Consider the following 19791-nt stretch of genomic DNA (forward strand, 5'->3'; position numbering starts at 1 on the left):
TGACATTTCAAATACCAAATTTGTTGAACACAATGCTGACAAGCCTATTGGTATTCTCAGCTTTGTCGTGGCCTTGGAGGAGACAGAAGATCATTTCGGCTCTGGGCTGCCATGGACCAGCAGTGGTTCAGCTTCGGGTTTTGAGCTGTTTGGGTCTGTAAGGGACAAATGTCGGGCGGAGTACAGAGGCCGGCGACAAAAACGTCAATTTGTAACCCACTACCAGCTTCTGCCACATGCATTTGGCAAGGGTATTTGTTCTTTAACAATCAACAGAAGGCCTGGGGTTGAAATTAAATGTACGAACAATTTTGAAACAGCATTCCAATTAGCTGTGTGTTTAACAAACATAATCAGTAATTTGACTTTGCACAGAGTACTTGCAATATAAATCAAACCATGTTTGATACTTGTCATTTTGACAAGGAAAGTGGAATTGGCTTTCTCTTGTTTAATTGGACTTGGAGACAGTTCCGAGGCGAATTTTGATTGAATCATTAATAACGTAAATGGTTGGTTCATAACACTTTATTGTGTTGATGATTATATATATTTCATTTATAAGTAGGTGTTGCCGACGATCTTCGGCAATCCCCGGCTTAGGAGGCCGGTGCCTTATCCATAAGGCCACGGAGGCGCACATATCTATTGTTTATGTTACTGATTAATTAGTCTAAATTTAATATAAAACGTTGCTTTTAAGTAAGCATTTAATATGCATATTGTTTTAAACTATGTCTACACGTTATATTTATGTCAATTTGTTTTTGTTCCACTATATCTAACTGTCAGTTACAAAAACGTAATATAAACTGTGTGGAGGACTCATCATAAATGCGATGTAGATGTGTTGCGTGAATGCACGTGTATTTTGCAAATGTCAAACTACTTGAACAAATCAATATACAGACTAAGCAAAATAAGTAATAACATACTCTAACAACTATTGAGAAAATACGCCTCAACTCTTGCATTTTACAATAATACTCCCGAAAGAACTTTTTATTCGTTGATTTGTTAAACGCATTTGGAATGTCATTTGTCCCTCTCATGTCCTCATGAACTTTACCCTTTGTTGTAATCCTAATCCCGATCCCCGAAACAAACACTAAAAACATGCCTCATCCAGAAAATGGAATCCTAATAAACAAAACGATTTTAATGCAAAATAGACGATTCGTAAGTAAATGAAATACAACAATTGCTGAATAATCAAACATTCTTAAATACAATAACTGATAAAATCTCAAATCTTTTTTAACGGTCCGCACGTACAGTTATGCGGACATCATACAACAAGACAAGATAGAGCGGTACAAATGAGGACACAGGGAGCATGGACAACATACAATACACAAGACAGGATACTGACCTGAGACGATATCTTGAAGTATGACTCCATCAGACTTTCCTTTCTCCTTAGGTCAGTCCAAGACCGCCTACAATCCCCGACAACCTCTGTCGTTGGGAACTCTTACCAGATCCTAAATGCAAACTCTGGAACATGTTCTTTCTTGCTTTCCTACAGCGCTGGAAAAAAGAATATACAGTTAGCGTCACGACAACGTCCTCAAAGAGCCGGTTTACTGGCTTGAACAAGAACGGAAAAAGGAACGTATTAGTACTCCACGAAAAAAAATTGTCAAGCCGGGTGAAGCTGCACAGGGACAGCCGATATACAACACCTCTATTTTCGAAGGTGCAACCGGATGAAGCAAATGTTGACCTTGACAAGAAGCTGTTTTTTCCAGACAAACTTCAGGCTCGACGTCGTGCTGAGGTCAGAGGCAGGGAAACGACTAATCGTGATCGAGTTAACCGTACATTGGAAAAACAGATGCGAGGAGACCTTCTAAATGGTAAAAGGCCACCTACACAGAGCTGCCAGAAAATAGCAACCAAAGAGGCTGGCGTACTAGGTTGTTCCCCATAGAAGTAGGCGCTAGAGGGATTAGTGCACAATATGTGTGCCAACTGATGTAAGAAGTCGGGTTAGTGCCAGGAATAGACGGCGGACCATCCGGAAAATGAGCAAAGCTCCAGAGCGGTCGTCCAGCAGATTGTAACAGAGGCGAGAAGACACAATCTCGAAACAGAAGATATCCACATCGTAGGTACGGTAGCCCCTACCTCCCGAGATGCCCATGGACCGGGCGCGAAACATTGACGACGGAGGGACTACATGCTACTGATGAATGTCGATCCGCAATACAAAACCATCATATAACTTGAGTCTACAGGAGATTGAAGAGAGTGTGTGCGATTGCATTCAACTAACATAGTACTATACATACAATATTTTGTAATTAATCGATTAAGAAATTCTGTCGGAGTTTGATTGTGAACGGTTAAAGTTAAGACGTATTTTCTCAACAGTTGTAAGAGCATGTGATAATTTATTTTGCTTTGCTTAGTTTGTATATTGATTTGTCATTGCGCGAGATGCACGTGCATTTTATGATGATTCCTTCACGCAGTCTGAATCACGTTAATTTCCAATATACAGTAGGATTCAGTGGATACAAAAACGTTTTGTGTAAATATAACGTATATACATGTTTTAAAGCAATGCTATAGGCCTATTTATTCCTTACATAAAAGTGCTGCACATGAAATGATTACTTTTCAATCAGAGTACTCAAGAACAACGTATCTGCCTCCGATAAAGGATAAGGCTCCGGTTGTAAGTTTTTATTTTCAGCATTGCGAAAAATCTGCTCGGGACTATGTTTAAAACACACATAACGTCATTAATAACTACTTTGTTGTGTGATTTGCGATCGAGGCATATATTGTGGCCACATGTACACAGAGTTTCAAGACAGTCTTTATTTTATAAAGCAAGTACACTAATATAAAATCTCTAAAATATACTAACAAGTATAATTTATGCGCATGTTTGCATTATGTGCATACGTGCGTGCTGAGGTAAAATCTGCATAAAATGTTTTTTAAAAAATGACGGTTTAAAATTAAAACGCATTACGATAAGTGTTCTGATATAAAAAAGAATATCAGTGAAACTGATGGATGCTCCCCGATGATGCGCTTTGTCAATCTATGTGTTAATAACCACCAAAAAATCTATTATTAGCCTCTGAGACCTTGACCCCAGTGACCTCAAACATCATCAAAAGGTAGAGGTCCATGCAAGGTACCTACATGCCAATATGAAAGAGATCGGTAAAGTATTGAAGGTGCTATGAGAAACTGAAACAAAAGTGTGACGGAAAAATCTATTATTAGCCTCGGTGACCTTGACCTTGACCTCAGTGATCTCAAACCTCATCAAAAGGTAGAGGTCCATGCAAGGTACCTACATGCCAAATATGAAAGAGATCGGTAAAGTATTGAAGGTGCTATGATAAACTGTAATTAAAGTGTGAAATAAAAATCTATTACTAGCCTCTGTGACCTTGACCCCAGTGACCTCAAACCTCATCAAAAGGTAAAAGTCCATGCAAGGTACTATACATGCCAAATATGAAAGAGATCGGTAAAGTATTAAAGGTACTATGAAAAACTGTAAAAAAGTGTGACGGAAAATTCTATTATTAGCCTCGCTGACCTTGACCCCAGTGACCGCAAACCTCATTAAAAGGTAGAGGTCCATGCAAGGTACCTACATGCCAAATATGAAAGAGATCGGTAAAGTATTGATGGTGATATGAGAAACGGTAACAAAAGTGTGACAGAAAAAGTATTTTATTGTTAGCCTCAGTGACCTTGACCTTGACCGAGTGACCTCAAACCTCATCAAAAGGTAGAGTTTCATGCAAGGTACATACATGCCAAATATAAAAGAGATCTGTAAAGTATTGAAGGTGCTATGAGAAACTGTAAACAAAGTGTGATGGAAAAAATATATTATTAGCCTCGGTGACCTTGACCTTGACCCCAGTGACCTCAAACCTCATCAAAAGGTAGACGTCCATGCAAGGTACCAACATGCCAAATATGAAAGAGATCAGTAAAGTATTAAAGGTGCTCTGAGAAACGGTAACAAAAGTGTGACGGAAAAAGTATATTATTATTAGCCTCGCTGACCTTGACCTTGACCTAGTGACCTCAAACCTCATCAAAAGGTAGAGGTCAATGCAAGGTACCTCCATGCCAAATATGAAAGAGATCGGTAAAGTATTGAAGGTGCTTCGAGAAACGGTAACAAAAGTGTGACGGAAAAAATCTATTATTAGCCTCGGTGACCTTGACCTTGACCCAGTGACCTCAAACCTCATCAAAAGGTAGAGGTCAATGCAAAGTACCTACATGCCAAAATGAAAGAGATCGATAAAGTATTGAAGGTGCTATGAGAAACGGTAACAAAAGTGTGACGGAAGGAAGAAAGTACGGAAGGAACTTCAAACTGGCAACTATATGCTCCCCGAAAATTTTCGGGGACCATAAAAATGAATTTGAATTTGACGTTGCCACGAAGAAGACCTCGCTAGAACTGATTTCAAACGCTATTTATGTCTATCAAGAGCCATTCACACAAAACTTGCAAAACCGGTTTATTGTCTCATGTCCGCCAGGACAAAAGTACTCCGCTATACGATGTAACGTGTAGAACTTATAAGTCCTAACTATGTTTCTGTTTTATGAGACTTAATTATTATCTTACACAACTTGATTATTAGCGATAAAGTACAGATGATGCGACTAAAAATAGTGAAGAACACAATTATGTTGCGATGATGGTCACAATTATTCACCTATTTGCACAAAACAAGCAAACGTTTTGGTTGACGAGATATATTGCCAAACAAAGCACATTTGAGTATAAACATGCAAAGCAAGTTGGAAGTTACAATCCATTGTGACAAAAAAGTGCAATAAGCGCTTCTTGCATATGAATCGTCAAATATTTACCAAAATACATCATGGGATCTGTATGTTTTTATTTTCCATGCGCAATTGTCCCACTCATTGATAACTATACTCAACTTTTAGCATGTAACACTGCTGTCAGGACTTTCGGTTTATGCATGTGTAACCTCTAAGAAAAGGCATCTTCCATGATGCAGGCATCGACCGAAACATGGGATGTGGTAGACCAATTTAGACTAAAACTCAGTAAACGAATAAACTCATCCTGCAAGTTCACAATTCAGTCTAATCGTCAATGATATGCACGGAGCTGTTTTAGCCACACACAGAATATAAAAGAACGCTTATGTTATTAGAAAATAGTTTTGATAAAAAAACGAAAAGAGGTGCTATATCAAAATAGGCACTACGTACGCAAAAAGAGAAGAGCAATCCTTTAGAAATGCACTACGAAAAGATAAAAAGGAAGTAGTGGTACATAAACTTGAGATCTCTAACACAAAAAGCTGGTCAACAGATAATGGTATACCTAGTAACACATTTTAGATAAATACACATTAACACGTTCAGCGAAGATAACATTTATAATTATTTATAATTTCGTACAACATGAAATGCTCATGTGTTAAAATAATTCGTGCGCCCAACGTGCGCTCGAACTCGCCCCCCCCCCCCCTCCCTCCCAAAAAAAACCGATAAGCGGCTCTTGCATTACCAACATTAAATAAATCCTATACGCAGCGTTCATGATGCTTCATTCACAAAGTCTATATCGCTTTTATTGTTAATGCATTAATGGATCATGGCGCACCCCTCTTTCTTGTCTGCTCGGCTGCACATAAGTGTTTTTGTTGCTCCAATCCGCTGACGTTCGACAACCGTCAATATCACAATGTCTCTTTGTTTGAGCGAGCTCTCTGCTTGACTGACAGTCTCTGTAGCCGATTATATCCTGCTGGTGGGGGTAACAAGGCCTGCTACTCGGATCTGCTTATCTGCGGAGTATTTAAGTTTGAGTACAAGTCTCGTGTTATCTGTCTTGAATTCCTCTACCAGTGAGTTGCAGCTTGCTGCTCTATCTGTACAGTCCAACGCTGGAGAAACTGGATGGGTTGGGAGTATGCATATCCACTTTCTTATTTGACGGCTGGTGATCCTCTCTAATGCTTCTATTACTGAGCTCGACATGTCATACAGCATCACTGGCCAGATTAATGTGTGTATATTTTTCCTCTTCTTAAAATTTTAATTGTTTAGTACAAAAGCTGTAACAACAACAGCATAGTAATTTGTCTTCTTCTATGATACACTAACTTTATAATGGCATAATCTGAAATATTTTTAATATTCAAGCTGGGTAAAGAAACAAATAACATTTAAGTTGTTATCACTTAATTTCGGGATCACCATATAATATGATATATAAATGATACTAACCTCCGGCGGGACTCGAACCCGCAATCCCCGGCTTAGGAGGCTGGTGCCTTATCCATTGGGCCACGGAGGCGTAATTTAATGTTTATTTTACTGATTGATTGTTCATAGTTTTAAATATAAAATTGCTTTTAAGTCAGAAGTTAATAAGTAATTTAAACCATCCTTACGGCCGTTAATTACGCGCGCCACCGCTTTTTTGCGATGCATTATTAAATGAGCCAATGCAACTTCCGAGGTGGCGCTCAGGCCCGAATGTTTTGAAATTTCATGAACAATTGTACAGTGTGATTAGTTTTTATATGTTTTTTTAAACATAATTCGCATTATTTTTTAAAGCGGGCAATGTAGTGCGATTCAGCGAAAATTTATTCGCCCAAAAATGTACAAACACGTACATTCTTAACCCATTTAAAAACGTGAGAACCTTTATAAGTTGTGGCATGGTGGATTTTAAAAAGCATTTCGATGAGTTTTTCCTGTGTGACGAGAACATGTCAACCCAATTAAATCGCTAACGGCATCAAACGATTGCGCACAACATACATTGGATGCTGCATGCATACAATTGGCTTTTTGCCGACGTAGTAGATAATTTTGCATTTTTCCAAAAGAGATGGAGGCAATGCTTAGGAGGTGGCGCTAATGATAGGAGGTGGTGCCAATGCATGATGTATCAATAAACAGTCGTACCGAATGACATTATCACATGACGTAGATTTGATAGATAATTTAATTTCTATATTAAATATATTTTTCAACGTACATACGAAGGTTCAAATCTTTACAGGACATAAACACAGTCTATAATAAATAAGATGTAGTTTTTTTAAAATAAATAAGTGATCAACTCAATTAGGAAGTCATCAACATCAATAAAACATATTGTACGATGTATATCAGAAATGTGTTATACTCAATCCAACCAATAACTTAATGTTCAACAATATCAAAATAATTCATCGACATCAATATGTGTATACAGTATTATAATTCACGAAATAAGTATAAGATTACACTTCTACGTGTAACTATGATTTGTGGCCGTTAATCCAAATGCTTAATTTACTAAAAGGCCAAGGTCAACGAATCTTAATTAGTCTCATTTATGTTGTTTTTCCCACCATCAACTCTTAACAATAAAGATAGCTCGGTCTTTTTCCGTTAACATTTTCGTATAATACATGTTAAATGTTGTTATCTTACAAAGACGAACGTTTAAATCCACCAATACATTATAGAAAACTACTTTTTCTATTAAAAACGCAAGCGACTCAAAATTGCTGAAGAAGTCAGCTTACAAAAATTAATTTAAGTCCGAAAACAAAATAGAAACTATAACATAAAATATTTCACTGTAAAATAGCTATAAATGTGCATTGGCGCCACCTCCTAATCTGAGCGCCACCTCCTTGGTATTGGATCCATCTCTTTTTGAAAAATGCAATTTTATCTATTAGATGGACTAGAAGCCGATGTTTTAATGCAAGCATTAACTTCTACAGGTTCAAAGCAATCGTTTTATGTAATAAGCGTTTTAATTGGCAGGGAATTTGCTCGTCACACAGGCAAAATACATCGATTTGCTTGTACGAATTATACCATGCCACAATTTATAAAGGTCCCCACGTTTCCAAATGGGTTGTGATTGTATGTTTATGTACATTTTTAGATGAATTTATAATCACTGAATCGCGCTACATTGGCCGATTTTTTTAATATTGCGAAATGTGTTGAAAAACATATTACACCTAATCACATTGTAAAATTATCCGTTAAATTTCAAAAAATCGGGCCTGAGCGCCAGCTCAGAAGTTGCATTGGCTCATTTATTAATGCATCTCAAAAAGAGGTGACGCGCGTGATTAACGGCCGTGTACTTCAATCTACTGTATCCTACTTTTCGTTGATCGCAAATAATTGAATCAGTATTCCCATGATTCAAACACAAACGCAAACACAGTTGTATTTTTCAATAATACTATAAGTTGCATCATCTGTAAATATTCGATAATATTCAAGTTTTGTAATATAATAATATTTCCATTCTAACGCTTACTGATCGCCATGTTCGAAATGAAATAAAACTTACCACAGGCGGGGATCGAACCCGCAATTCCCGGCTTAGAAGGCCGATGCCTTATCCATTAGGCCACGGTGGCAGATAAAAGCTGTCTTAAAGTGAGAAATGAATATGCCAATAGAATTGCTTTTGAAAACACTACCGAAACCCATTATCCTACAGATGCCTTCATTCATAGAAGATGTTTTTGGCCTGGGGCGTAGCCCCAATGCCAAAGTAATGATACAAATTGTCTGAGCCTATCCGAATCGGCTGGCTGTCAAATCCGAATTTCCAAAAGTCCGATTTACCAGTTAATTCATGCGCAATAAAATTGGTTCTTCGCAAATCTCAATAACCCGCCTTGTAAATACAAAACATTACTATATAACATAACAGTGTTGCTCTAAGCATTGGCTACGACATAGTTTTTATTGTTTGCATATTCATGCGAGAATAAGTTCCTCACTTGACGGTCTAGGCCGAAAAGATGTGATTACGGAAACAGAAAGATTTTTTTCTGAGACCTTTTTTGAAGAAATAATATTTGGTATTTATAAACATATTTTAAAATATTGTTATTTTATTTTGTGTTAACAAGACATTCCAGAAAAAAAAAAAAAATAAAAATAAACAACACATTTTTACGATCATTCTCGGAAATAGACGAAGTAACTGGATATGATATTTCACTGCGCAGATCGAGCGCGCAAATCGAGCAAATCGAGCGCGAAAAGTTCTACGTTTTACAATTTACACAATCTGTACACAGTTTTTTTTTCAGAGTAAGTGGATTTTCTTTTGTATACACATTACATAGGAAGTATGAGTGTTTTTCATGATCTGTTAATTATGTAATAAAACGCTATTTTAGGCTAGAAAGTGATTTATGTGACGCCAACAATAACAGTTCATTGCGGCCATGTTGTTGTTGTTGTATATCTTCACCGCCTATGTGAACGAACCTCTACTTGATCTTTAGAGTTGAACAAAAGGTTATCGTTCCCACCACTAGTATCGTGTAGTATTCCACCGTCTTTGTACACTGTAGTATATACAAAAATATTGTCTTTTCTTACAGTCTCTGAGCTTCTGCACTCAACCGCTAGGGTCAATCCGTATACATTCGGACAAAGGGAGAAATTCGGACTATACTTCTTCCCAAGCACACTAAATCTAGCCCCAGGCCTTCAGCGCCTACAACACTTTTATTTCATAGATGTTATAAATGCGCAAACCGGAAGTCTTGACAGCAGTGTTACATGCTAAAAGTAGATAATAGTCATCAATGGATTTGAACATGGGGCATCGAAGTTTATAAAGTACAGATTTCAGGATATGTTTTGGTATACATTGGACGATTTATATGTAAGAATTAGGACAGTAAGCCTTTTTTTAACTGTTTGTGACATTGGATGATAGTCTCACAACTTGCTTGCCACGTTAATACCCAAATGTATTTTGTAGGGCATTATTGCTCGTCAACCTAAACTTGTGCTTGTTTTGTGAGAGTAGATTAATAATTATGCCTATGATCACAACATAATTGTGCTCTTAACTATTTTTAGTCGCGTCATCTGTATGGTATCGCTAATAATCAAGTTGTGTGATATTTTATTTAAGTCTCAAAATAAAGAAACATATTTAGGACTTATTAGTTCTCAGCATAATATCGTATTGCGGAATACTTTTGTCCTGACGGACAAGAGAAAACAATTACACAAGAAAACAATTCTATTACTGAGCTCGATACCTCATGCAGAATCATTGGCTATATTATGCTTTGTAGTAAGGCTCGATTGGTCATTGTCGGCTCGGGTACTACTTAAATGTACCCCTGGTACTTTAAAGTACAATTAAATGTACCCCGGGAACGGAACATATACCAACACGTACTCGGCGAATTTCGACTGTACCTGATTTTTTCCCCGCAAAAATTCCGATTATTCCTGCTGGTGTGGGTAACAGTGCCTGCTTCTCGGATCTGCATATCTGCGGAATCTCTTAGTGTGAGTACAAGTCTCGTTTTAGATGTCTTGAATTCTTACATCAGTGAGGACGGTAGAAGCTGCAGCCTGTTTCTCTTTCCGCACAGTCCTTCGCTGGAGAAACTGTAGGGTATTCCTAGCCACTTTCTTATGTAAAGGCTGGTGACCTGTTCTCGTTGTTTTATCAAAGCCATTTACAAATGTTCTTTTATATGCTATGTGTCTCCGTCAGTTCGGTGCATATCATTGACGATTAGGTTGGATGATGAATGTTCAGGATGAGTTGATAGGTTTACTGAGTTTCAGTCGAAAATGCTTTACCGAAACACATTTTCCTACCGATGCCTGCAATCACGGCATATGCTTTTTCCTAGGTGTTACACATGCGCACACAGGAAGTCCTGACAGCAGTTTTATATGCTAAAAGTTGATAATAGCAATCAATTTATTTGAGCATTGAGCATCACATTTTAAATAGTATAGATTTCGGAATATGTTTTGGTATGAATTGGACGATATATATGTAAAAAATATGAGAACAAGTCCTTTTTTCATCGTTTTGTCACATTGAATTGTAGTCTCACATCTTGCTTGCCATGTTTATACTCAAATGTGTTTTGTTGGACATTATTGCTCGTCAACCTAACCTTTTGCTTGTTTTGTGCAAATAGATGAATAATTGTGCCCATGACCGCAACATAATTGTGCTCTCATTATTTTTAGTCGAATCATCTGTATGGTATCGCTAATAATCAAGTTGTGTAAAATTTTACATAAAAAAGAAACACAGTTAGGACTTATTAGTGCTACGCCTAACATCGGATAGCGAAGTACTTTTGTCCTGACGGACATGTGAAAACAAACCGGTTTTTTAAGTTTGTGTATGGCTATTTATAGAAATAAAAAGCGTTCGCAATTAGTTCTAGCGAGGTCGCCAACGTGGCAACGTCAAATTCAAAAGCCGGAAATTGGGGGTTTGATACCCGCCGATGGTAAACTTGAATATTAACAAATATTTACAGATGATGCATCTTAAAAAATAGTAATATTTAAAAACACAATCATGATCATGATAAATAATTATTCAATTATTAGCGCCTAAAGGATAGTAGGATGCAGTGGATTAAAGTAATGTTTGGTTTAAATGACTTAAACTCTAACTTAAAAGCAATTTTATATTTAAAACTATGGCCAATCAATCAGTAAGATGAACACTAAAGTACGCATCCGTGGCCTAATGGATAATGTACCGGCCTCCTAAGCCGGGGATTGCGGGTTTGAGTCCCGCCGGAGGTTAGTATCATTTTATCTCTAAGATAAAAGATAAGGCGTATTTTCTAAACAGGTGTAAGAGTATGTGATAAGCATTGCTTTAAAGTTGTATACAAGTTATATTTACACACAACTTACTTTTATCCACTGAATTCTACTGTATGTTGAAAATTAACGTGATTCAGACTGCGTGAAGGAATCATCATAAAATGTATCTCGCGCACTGATAACTCAATCTACAAACTAAGCAAAGCAAAATAAATTATCACATACTCGTACAACTTTTGAGAAATACGTCTTAACTTTTACCGTCTACACTCACCTTGAATCTCCTGAAGACTCAACTGCATCATTAGCATGGAGTCCCTCCGTGAAGAATGTTTGGCGCCTGATTCATGTACATCTCTGAAGGGTGGGGACACCTTAGCAACAGTGTGAATGGCGATAGCTCTAGTATTCCCATTCCAACGCTTACTGCTGACATCGCAATTCTGAAAATGAAATAAAACGGTGGCAGATAAGGGCTGCTTTAAAGTAAAAAATCAATATGCCAATAGTGTTGCTTTTAAAAGTGTATACATGGTATATGTACACCAAACGTATCCACTGTATCCTATGGTACATTAACAATAAACGCGTAATAGACTCAGTGAAGGAATCATCATAAACGCTGTGTATAGGCTTAATTTGATGCACGAGATTTTTATGCATGGTGTTTTGTGTTCAAGCCCACGTTAGGCGAGTGCATTATTTGATACCAATTAAGATTTAATGTTTTACGAATTATTAAATATTTTAAAAACAAACTACCTTCGCTAAACGTGTTTATGTGTATTTGTCATTAAAGTGTTACTACTATATTATTATCGGGTGACCTGCTTTTTGTGTTAGAGTTTTATAATATTAGGTTCCTCCAATGTCTCTGTGCTTAAGCGAGTTCCCTGCTCGACTGACAGTCTCCGTTGCCAATTATTTCCTGGTGGTGTGGGTAACAGTGCCTGCTTCGTGGATATGCTCATCTGTGGAGACTCTTGTGAGTACAAGTCTCGTTTTTGCCCCTTTTCGTAAAGTCCTACGCTGGAGAAACTTGGTGTATTCCTAGCCACTTGCTTATGTGAAGTCTGGTTTTCCACTCAAAGTCTTCTATTACTGAGCCCAATACCTTATGCAGCATCATTGGCCAGATTAGTATGTGTATATTTCTCCTCTTCCTGAAATATTCAATGTTTAGTCTTAAAGCTGTACGAACAACAGCATAACGGTTTATGTTCTTCTATGAAACACTTTATTTAGGCATAATCTGAATATTTTTTTAAATATTCAAGCTGTGTAAGGAAATTAATAATATTCCAGCTGTTAACGAATACAAGTAATGTCGGGATCGTCATACTGGAGATAAAATGATACAATGTACTAACCTCCGGCGGGACTCGAACCCGCAATCTCCGGCTTAGGAGGCCGGTGCCTTATCCATTAGGCCACGGATGCGTAATGTAGTGTCTATTAAACGGATCGATTGGCCATAGTTTAAAATTTAAATTGCTTTAAAGTATCCTACTTTCCGTTCAGCGCAAATAATTGGACAACTTTGTCATTAATCGCAAATCATTTTTTTTTCAGTTAAGTTGCATCATATGTTAATGTTCCTAAATATTCAATCTGCGTAATATCATAACATTCCCGATTCAACGCTAACTGCCGAAAATGAAATAAAACTTACCACCGGCGGGGATCGAACCCGCAATCCCCGGCTTAGAAGGCCGGTGCCTTATCCATTAGGCCACGGTGGCAGATAAATGCTGTTATAAGGTAAGAAATAGTATTTTAATAGTATTGCTTTTAAACGTGTAAACAAGGTATATTTATACCAAACGTATCCACTCTATCCTACGGTACATTAGTAGGATACACGGATGCACTAGCTTTATAGTGGCATAATCTTCAAGCTGTATAAGGATAAAAAATAATATTCCAATTGACTTGAATCAGACTGCGTATAGGACCCATCATAAAATGCACGTACATATCGCACACTGACAAATCTAAAAACTTAGCAAAGCAAATTAAATAATCACTTACTCTTACAAAATTTGAGAAAATACGACTTAACTCATATCGATCACAATCAAACTCCGACAAACTTTCTAATTCGATGAATTAAACATATATTATGTATGGTACAATGTTAGTTTAATACAATCGCACAGCCACCCTTCAAGCTTTTGTAGACTCAAGTTATATGGTGGTTTTGTATTGAGGATCGACATTTATCATCAGCAAATATACCCTCCGTCGTAAATGTTTCGCGCCTGGTCAACGGGAATCTCGGGAGGGTGATGCCACCGTGCATACGATGTGAATATCGATAGCTCTACTTCCTCCAGATTGTATCTTCTGGCCTTTGTCACAACCTGCTGGGCGACCGCTCTGATTCTTTGCTCATTTTCCAGATAGTCCGCCTTCTATTGCTGCCAGTAAACCCGACTGCTGACAGTCGGCACACAGATCGTGCACTAATCCCTCTAACGCCTACTTCTTTGGGCAACAACCATGTAAGCCAGTCTCCTTGGATGCAATATTCTGGCAGCTCTGTGTACATGGCCCTTTCCCTCTCGTAAGCCTCCTCGCATCTGGTTTTCCATGATACGGTTAACTCAATCACGTTGAGTCGTTTCCCCGCATCTGACTACAGAACGACGTCGAGTCTGAGCTTTTCTGGGCTATACCTTGGAAGAATAACTTATTGTCAAGATGACCCTTTGCTTCATCCAGTTGCGCCTTCGAAATTAAAGATTTTCTAAGTCGACTATCCTTGTGCATTTTCACCCGACTTGACGAGTTTTTTTTTCGCGGAGTACTACTACATCCCTTTTTCCTTTCTTGTTCAAACCAGTTAGCCGGCTTTTTTATGACGTTGTCGTGACGAGTAGCTTCCTTCTGACAACGATGTAGGGCATCAATAAAAACAAGGTATAGAGTGCTGAACGATCACACAGTTTGCATTTAGGATCTGGTATGAGTCCCAACGGGAGAGGTTGTCAGGGGATATAAGATGTCATGGACTTACCTTTGGAGGAAGGAAAGCCTACGTCCAGATGGCAATATCCTCTCGTGAGTATTGCATGTTGCTCATGCCCCCATGTGTTCTCATTTCTACCGCTATAGCGTTTCCACGGGAGGGTAAGGGCCACTGTACCTACGATGTTAATATCGATAGCTCTTCTTCTTCCAGTTTTTTATCTTCTGACCTCTGTCACAACCTGCTGGACGACCGCTCTGGAGCTTTGCTCATTTTCCGGATAGTCCGCCTTCTATTCCTGCCAGTAAACCCGACTGCTCTGACATCAGTCGGCACACATATCGTGCACTATTCCCTCTAACGCCTACTTCTATGGGCAAAAACCAAGTAGGCCACCCTTCTTGGTTGCAATCTTCTGGCAGCTGCGTGTACATGACCCTTTCCCTCGTGTAAGCCTCCTCGAATCTGGTTTCCAAAGGTACGGTCACCTCGATCACGTTTAGTCGTTTCCCCGCCTCTGACTACAGCACGACGTCGAGTATGAGGTTTGTCTGGGCGATACTTTGGAAGAAGAGCTTCTTGTCAGTTTGCTTCATCCAGTTGCATCTTCGACAACAAAAAAATTCTATGTCGGCTATCCCTGTGCAGTTTCACCCGACTTGACGAGTTTTTTTTCACGGAGTACTACTACATCCCTTTTCCCTTTCTTGTTCAAACCAGTTAGCCTGCTCTTTTATGACGTTGTCGTGACGTGTAGCTTCCTTGTGACAGCGATGTAGGGCAGTAATAAAAACATTTTCTAGAGTGCCAAACGATCACAAAGATTGCATTTAGGATCTAGTATGAGTCTCAACGGCAGAGGTTGTCGGAGGATGGTAGGATATCATGGACTGACCTAAGGAGGAAAGAAAGTATAATGGTGCCATACGTCCAGATTTCGTCCCAGGTCAATATCCTCTCGTGTGTACTGCATGCTGCCCATGCGCCAATGTGTTCTCATCTCTACCGCTACAGCGTTCCTTGTTGTAATATGTCCGCCTGACTTCTGTCTGGTTCATGGCGCGTCTCTCTCGCTTCTCTGCTCGGCTCAACATAAGTGTTTGACCGCGGTCAATTTAACAATTACTGTGTCCTTTAGCGAGTTCTCTGCCTGACTGACAGTCTCTATAGCCGACTATTTGCTGCTGGTGTCGGAAACAATTCCTGCTTCTCGGATCTGCTCATCTGCGGGGTATTTTAGTGTGAGTACAAGTCTGGTTTTAGCTGTCTTGAATTCCTCCACCAGTGTGGAAAGTGGGAGTTGCAGCCTGTTGCCTTTTCCGTACAACCCAAGGCTGGGAAACTGGGATTCATAGCCACTTCCTTATGTGACGGCTGGTGATCCTCTCTTAGGCTTCTATTACTGAGTTCAATACCTCATACAACATCATTGGCCATATAAGTTTGTGTACAGTTTTCCTCTTCTTGAAATTTTGACAGTTTAGTACAAATTTGTACCAACAACACTATAATATTGTGTGTTCTATGATAGACTAGATTTAGTAAAGGAATCATCATCAACATAGAAGGCCGGTGCCTTATCCATTAGGCCACGGTGGCAGGTAACAGCTTTTAAAAGTAAGAAAACAATATCAAAATAGTTTTGCTTTTTAAAAGTGTATACAATGTATATGTACACCAAACGTATGCACTGTATCCTACGGTACATTACCAATAAACGCGGTATATACTGAGTAAAGGAATCATGATAAACGCTGTGGATAGGCTAAATTTGATGTGGCAAATGCACGAGACATTTATTCACGGGGTCGTGTGTTCGAGCCCACGTTGGGCGCATGCATCATTTGAACCCAAAAAGATTTAATGTTTTACTTATTATTTAATAATTAAAAAAACAAAATACCTTCGCTCAAAGTGTTTATGTGTATTTATCTTTAAAGTTTTTATGTGTTTTTATCTTTAAAGTGTTACTAGTATATTATTATCGGGTGATCTGCTTTTTGTGTTAGAGTCTTTAATGTTAGGTTCCTACAATGTCTCTGTGCTTAAGCGAGTTCCCTGCTCGACTGATAGTTTCCGTTGCCAATTATTTCCTGGTGGTGTGGGTAACAGTGCCTGCTTCGTGGATATGCTCATCTGCGGAGACTCTTTCTGTGAGTATAAGTCTCGTTTTAGCTGTCTTAAATTACTCCACCAGTGAGAACAGTGCGGGTTGCAGCTTGTTGCTCTTCGGTACAGTCCTACGCTAAAGAAACTTGGGGTATTCCTAGCCACTTCCTTATGTGAAGTCTGGTTATCCTCTCTAAGGCTTCTATTACTGAGCTCAATAACTTATGAAGCATCATTGGCCAGATAAGCATGTGTATATTTCTCCTCTTCCTGAAATATTTAATGTTTAGTCTTAACGCTGTACCAACAACAACATAATGGTTTGTGTTCTTCTATGATACACTAGCTTTATAGTGGCATAATCTGAATCTTTTTTATATATTCAAGCTGCGAAAGGAAATAAATAATATTCCAGTTGTTAACAATGACATGTTACGATGTAATGGCGGGATCGCCATACTGAAAATAAAATGATACTTACCTACGGCGGGACTCGAACCCGCAATCCCCGTCTTAGGAGGCTGGTGCCTTATCCATTAGGCTACGGAGGCGTAATTTAGTGTTTATCTCACTGATCGATTGATCATATATTAAAATTTAACATTGCTTTTAGTCAGACTTTTATAAATTATCTAAAGCAACCTTACTTCAATCCATAGTATCCTTCTCTCCGTAGAGCGCAAATAATTGAACAAGTATGCCCATATTTTTTTCAAAATTAGTATTTGTGTTTAAGTTGCATCATATTGTTCCTTAATATTCAATCTGTGAAATATAATACTATTCCCAATTCAACGCATTTTCAACGAAAATGAAATATTCCACCGGCGGGGATCGAACCCGCAATCTCCGGCTTAGAAGGCCTGTGCCTTATCCATTAGGCCACGGTGGCAGTTGACAGATGCGTTAAAATAAGAAATCGATATCCCAATAGCACTGTTTTTAATTGTGAATGTCAGAGTTTATTTACAGGTCATTGCTGTGTCTTCACGACTACCTTATGTGCTGCTTTTAAACGTGTATACCATGTATATGTACACCAAACGTATCCACTGTATCCTACGGTACATTAACAATAAACGCGATATAAACTGATTGAATGAATCATCATAAGCGCTGAGTATAGGCTAAATTTGATGTGGGAAATGCACGAGACTTTTATGCACGGGGTCGTTGGTTCGAGCCCACGTTGGGCGCATGCATTATTTGAACCCATAAAGATTTAATGTTTTACAAATTATTAAATAATTTAAAAACAAAATACCTTCGCTCGAAGTGTTTATGTGTATTTGTCTTTAAAGTGTTACTAGTATATTATTATCGGTTGACCTGCTTTTTGTGTAAGAGTTTGTAATGCTAAGTTCCTACAATGTCTCTGTGCTTAAGCGAGTTCCCTGCTCGACTGACAGTCTCCGTGGCCAATTATTTCCTGTTGGTTGGGTAACAGTGCCTGCTTCGTGGATCTGCTCATCTGCGGAGACTCTCTCTGTGAGTACAAGTCTCGTTTTAGCTGTCTTGAATTGCTCCACCAGTGAGGACAGTACGGGTTGCAGCTTGTTGCTTTTTCCGTACAGTCCTACGCTGCAGAAATTTGGGGTATTCCTAGCCACTTGCTTATGTGACGGCTGGCTATCCACTCAAAGGCTCCTATTATTGAGCTCGATACCTCATCATTGGTCAGATTAGTATGTGTATATTTCTCCTCTTTCCGAAATATGTATTGCTTAGTATTTAAGCTGTACCAACAATAACATAATGGTTTGTGTTCTTCTATGATGCACTAGCTTTATAGTGGCATAATCTTAATATTTGCTTAATATTTAAGCTGTGGAAGGATATAAATAATATTACAGCTGTTAACAATTACATGGTATCGCCATACAGAAAATAAAATAATACTAATCTCCGGCGGAACTCGAACCCGCAATCCCCAGCTTAGGAGGCCGGTGCATTATTCATTAGGCCATGGAGGCGTAATTTAGTGTTTATCTAACTGATTGATTGGTCATAGTTTAAAAATTAAGAATTTAATAAGTTATTTAAACCAATATTATTTCAATCCACTGTATCCTACTTTCCGTTCAGAGCAAATAATTGAACAATTATGCCCATAATCGAAAAACAATTGTGTTTTTGTTTAAGTTGCATCATATGTTAATGTTCCTTACTAATCAATCTGTGTAATAGATAATATTCCCATTTCCAACGCTTACTGCTGAAAATGAAATAAAACTTACCACCGGCGGGGATCGAACCCGTAATCCCCGGCTTAGAAGGCCGGTGCCTTATCCATTATGCCACGGTGGCAGATAAATGATGTCGTCAGGTAAGAAATCAATATTTTAATAGTATTGTTTTTAAAAGTGTATGCATGGTATATTGACACCAAACGAATCCTACGTTACATAAGTAGCATACAGTGATACACTAACTTAATAGTGGCATACACATGTTATTTTCAAGCTGTATAAGGATAAAAAATAATATTCCAATGGACGTGATTCAGACGGCGTGGAGGCCCTATCATAATATGAACGTGCTTCGCGCGCACTGACAAATCAATCTACAAGCTAAGCAAAGCAAACTAAAGTTACATACTCTAACAACTGTTGAGAAAATACGTCTTAACTTTAACCGCTCACAATGAAACTCCGACAGAATTTTTTTATTCGATTAATTAAAAAATATTTTATTCAAGGTACCATGTTAGTTGAATGCAATCGCAAATACACCTTGAATCTCATGTAGAGTCAAGTGCTATGGTGTTTGTGGATTGCGGATCGACATTCATCATCAGTATGGAGTCCCTCCGCCGTCAATGTTTTAAGCCTGTTCCATGTACATTTAGGGAGGGTGGGCCACCACAGCTAGGGTGTGAATGTCGTTAATTCTTTTTCTTCCAGCTCGTGTATTCTCGCCTGTGTTACAACCTGCTGAACGACCGCTATGGAGCTTTGCTCGGTTTCCGGATAGTCTGTCGTCTATTCCTGCCAGTACACTCAACTGCTAACATCAGTAAACACACAGATTGTGCACTTAACCTTCTAGCGCCTACTTCTATGTGGAACAACCACACG

General features: G+C 38.5%; 6 non-coding genes across 6 annotated transcripts; all 6 read right to left on the minus strand.

The window, feature by feature from the left end:
* Positions 1 to 6264: 6264 nt before the first annotated feature.
* On the minus strand, positions 6265 to 6337 carry Trnar-ccu (transfer RNA arginine (anticodon CCU)). The gene has a single exon. It is a non-coding gene; the product is annotated as a tRNA-Arg (tRNA).
* A 2016-nt stretch (positions 6338 to 8353) lies between these two features.
* Trnar-ucu (transfer RNA arginine (anticodon UCU)) lies at positions 8354 to 8426 on the minus strand. The gene has a single exon. It is a non-coding gene; the product is annotated as a tRNA-Arg (tRNA).
* A 4575-nt stretch (positions 8427 to 13001) lies between these two features.
* Trnar-ccu (transfer RNA arginine (anticodon CCU)) lies at positions 13002 to 13074 on the minus strand. Its single transcript has one exon. It is a non-coding gene; the product is annotated as a tRNA-Arg (tRNA).
* A 229-nt stretch (positions 13075 to 13303) lies between these two features.
* Positions 13304 to 13376, minus strand: Trnar-ucu (transfer RNA arginine (anticodon UCU)). Its single transcript has one exon. It is a non-coding gene; the product is annotated as a tRNA-Arg (tRNA).
* A 4157-nt stretch (positions 13377 to 17533) lies between these two features.
* Positions 17534 to 17606, minus strand: Trnar-ucu (transfer RNA arginine (anticodon UCU)). Its single transcript has one exon. It is a non-coding gene; the product is annotated as a tRNA-Arg (tRNA).
* A 1342-nt stretch (positions 17607 to 18948) lies between these two features.
* Positions 18949 to 19021, minus strand: Trnar-ucu (transfer RNA arginine (anticodon UCU)). The gene has a single exon. It is a non-coding gene; the product is annotated as a tRNA-Arg (tRNA).
* Between the last annotated feature and the right edge of the window lie 770 nt (positions 19022 to 19791).

Source organism: Dreissena polymorpha, chromosome 2 (genome assembly GCF_020536995.1).
Source record: "Dreissena polymorpha isolate Duluth1 chromosome 2, UMN_Dpol_1.0, whole genome shotgun sequence".
Classification (NCBI taxonomy): domain Eukaryota; kingdom Metazoa; phylum Mollusca; class Bivalvia; order Myida; family Dreissenidae; genus Dreissena; species Dreissena polymorpha.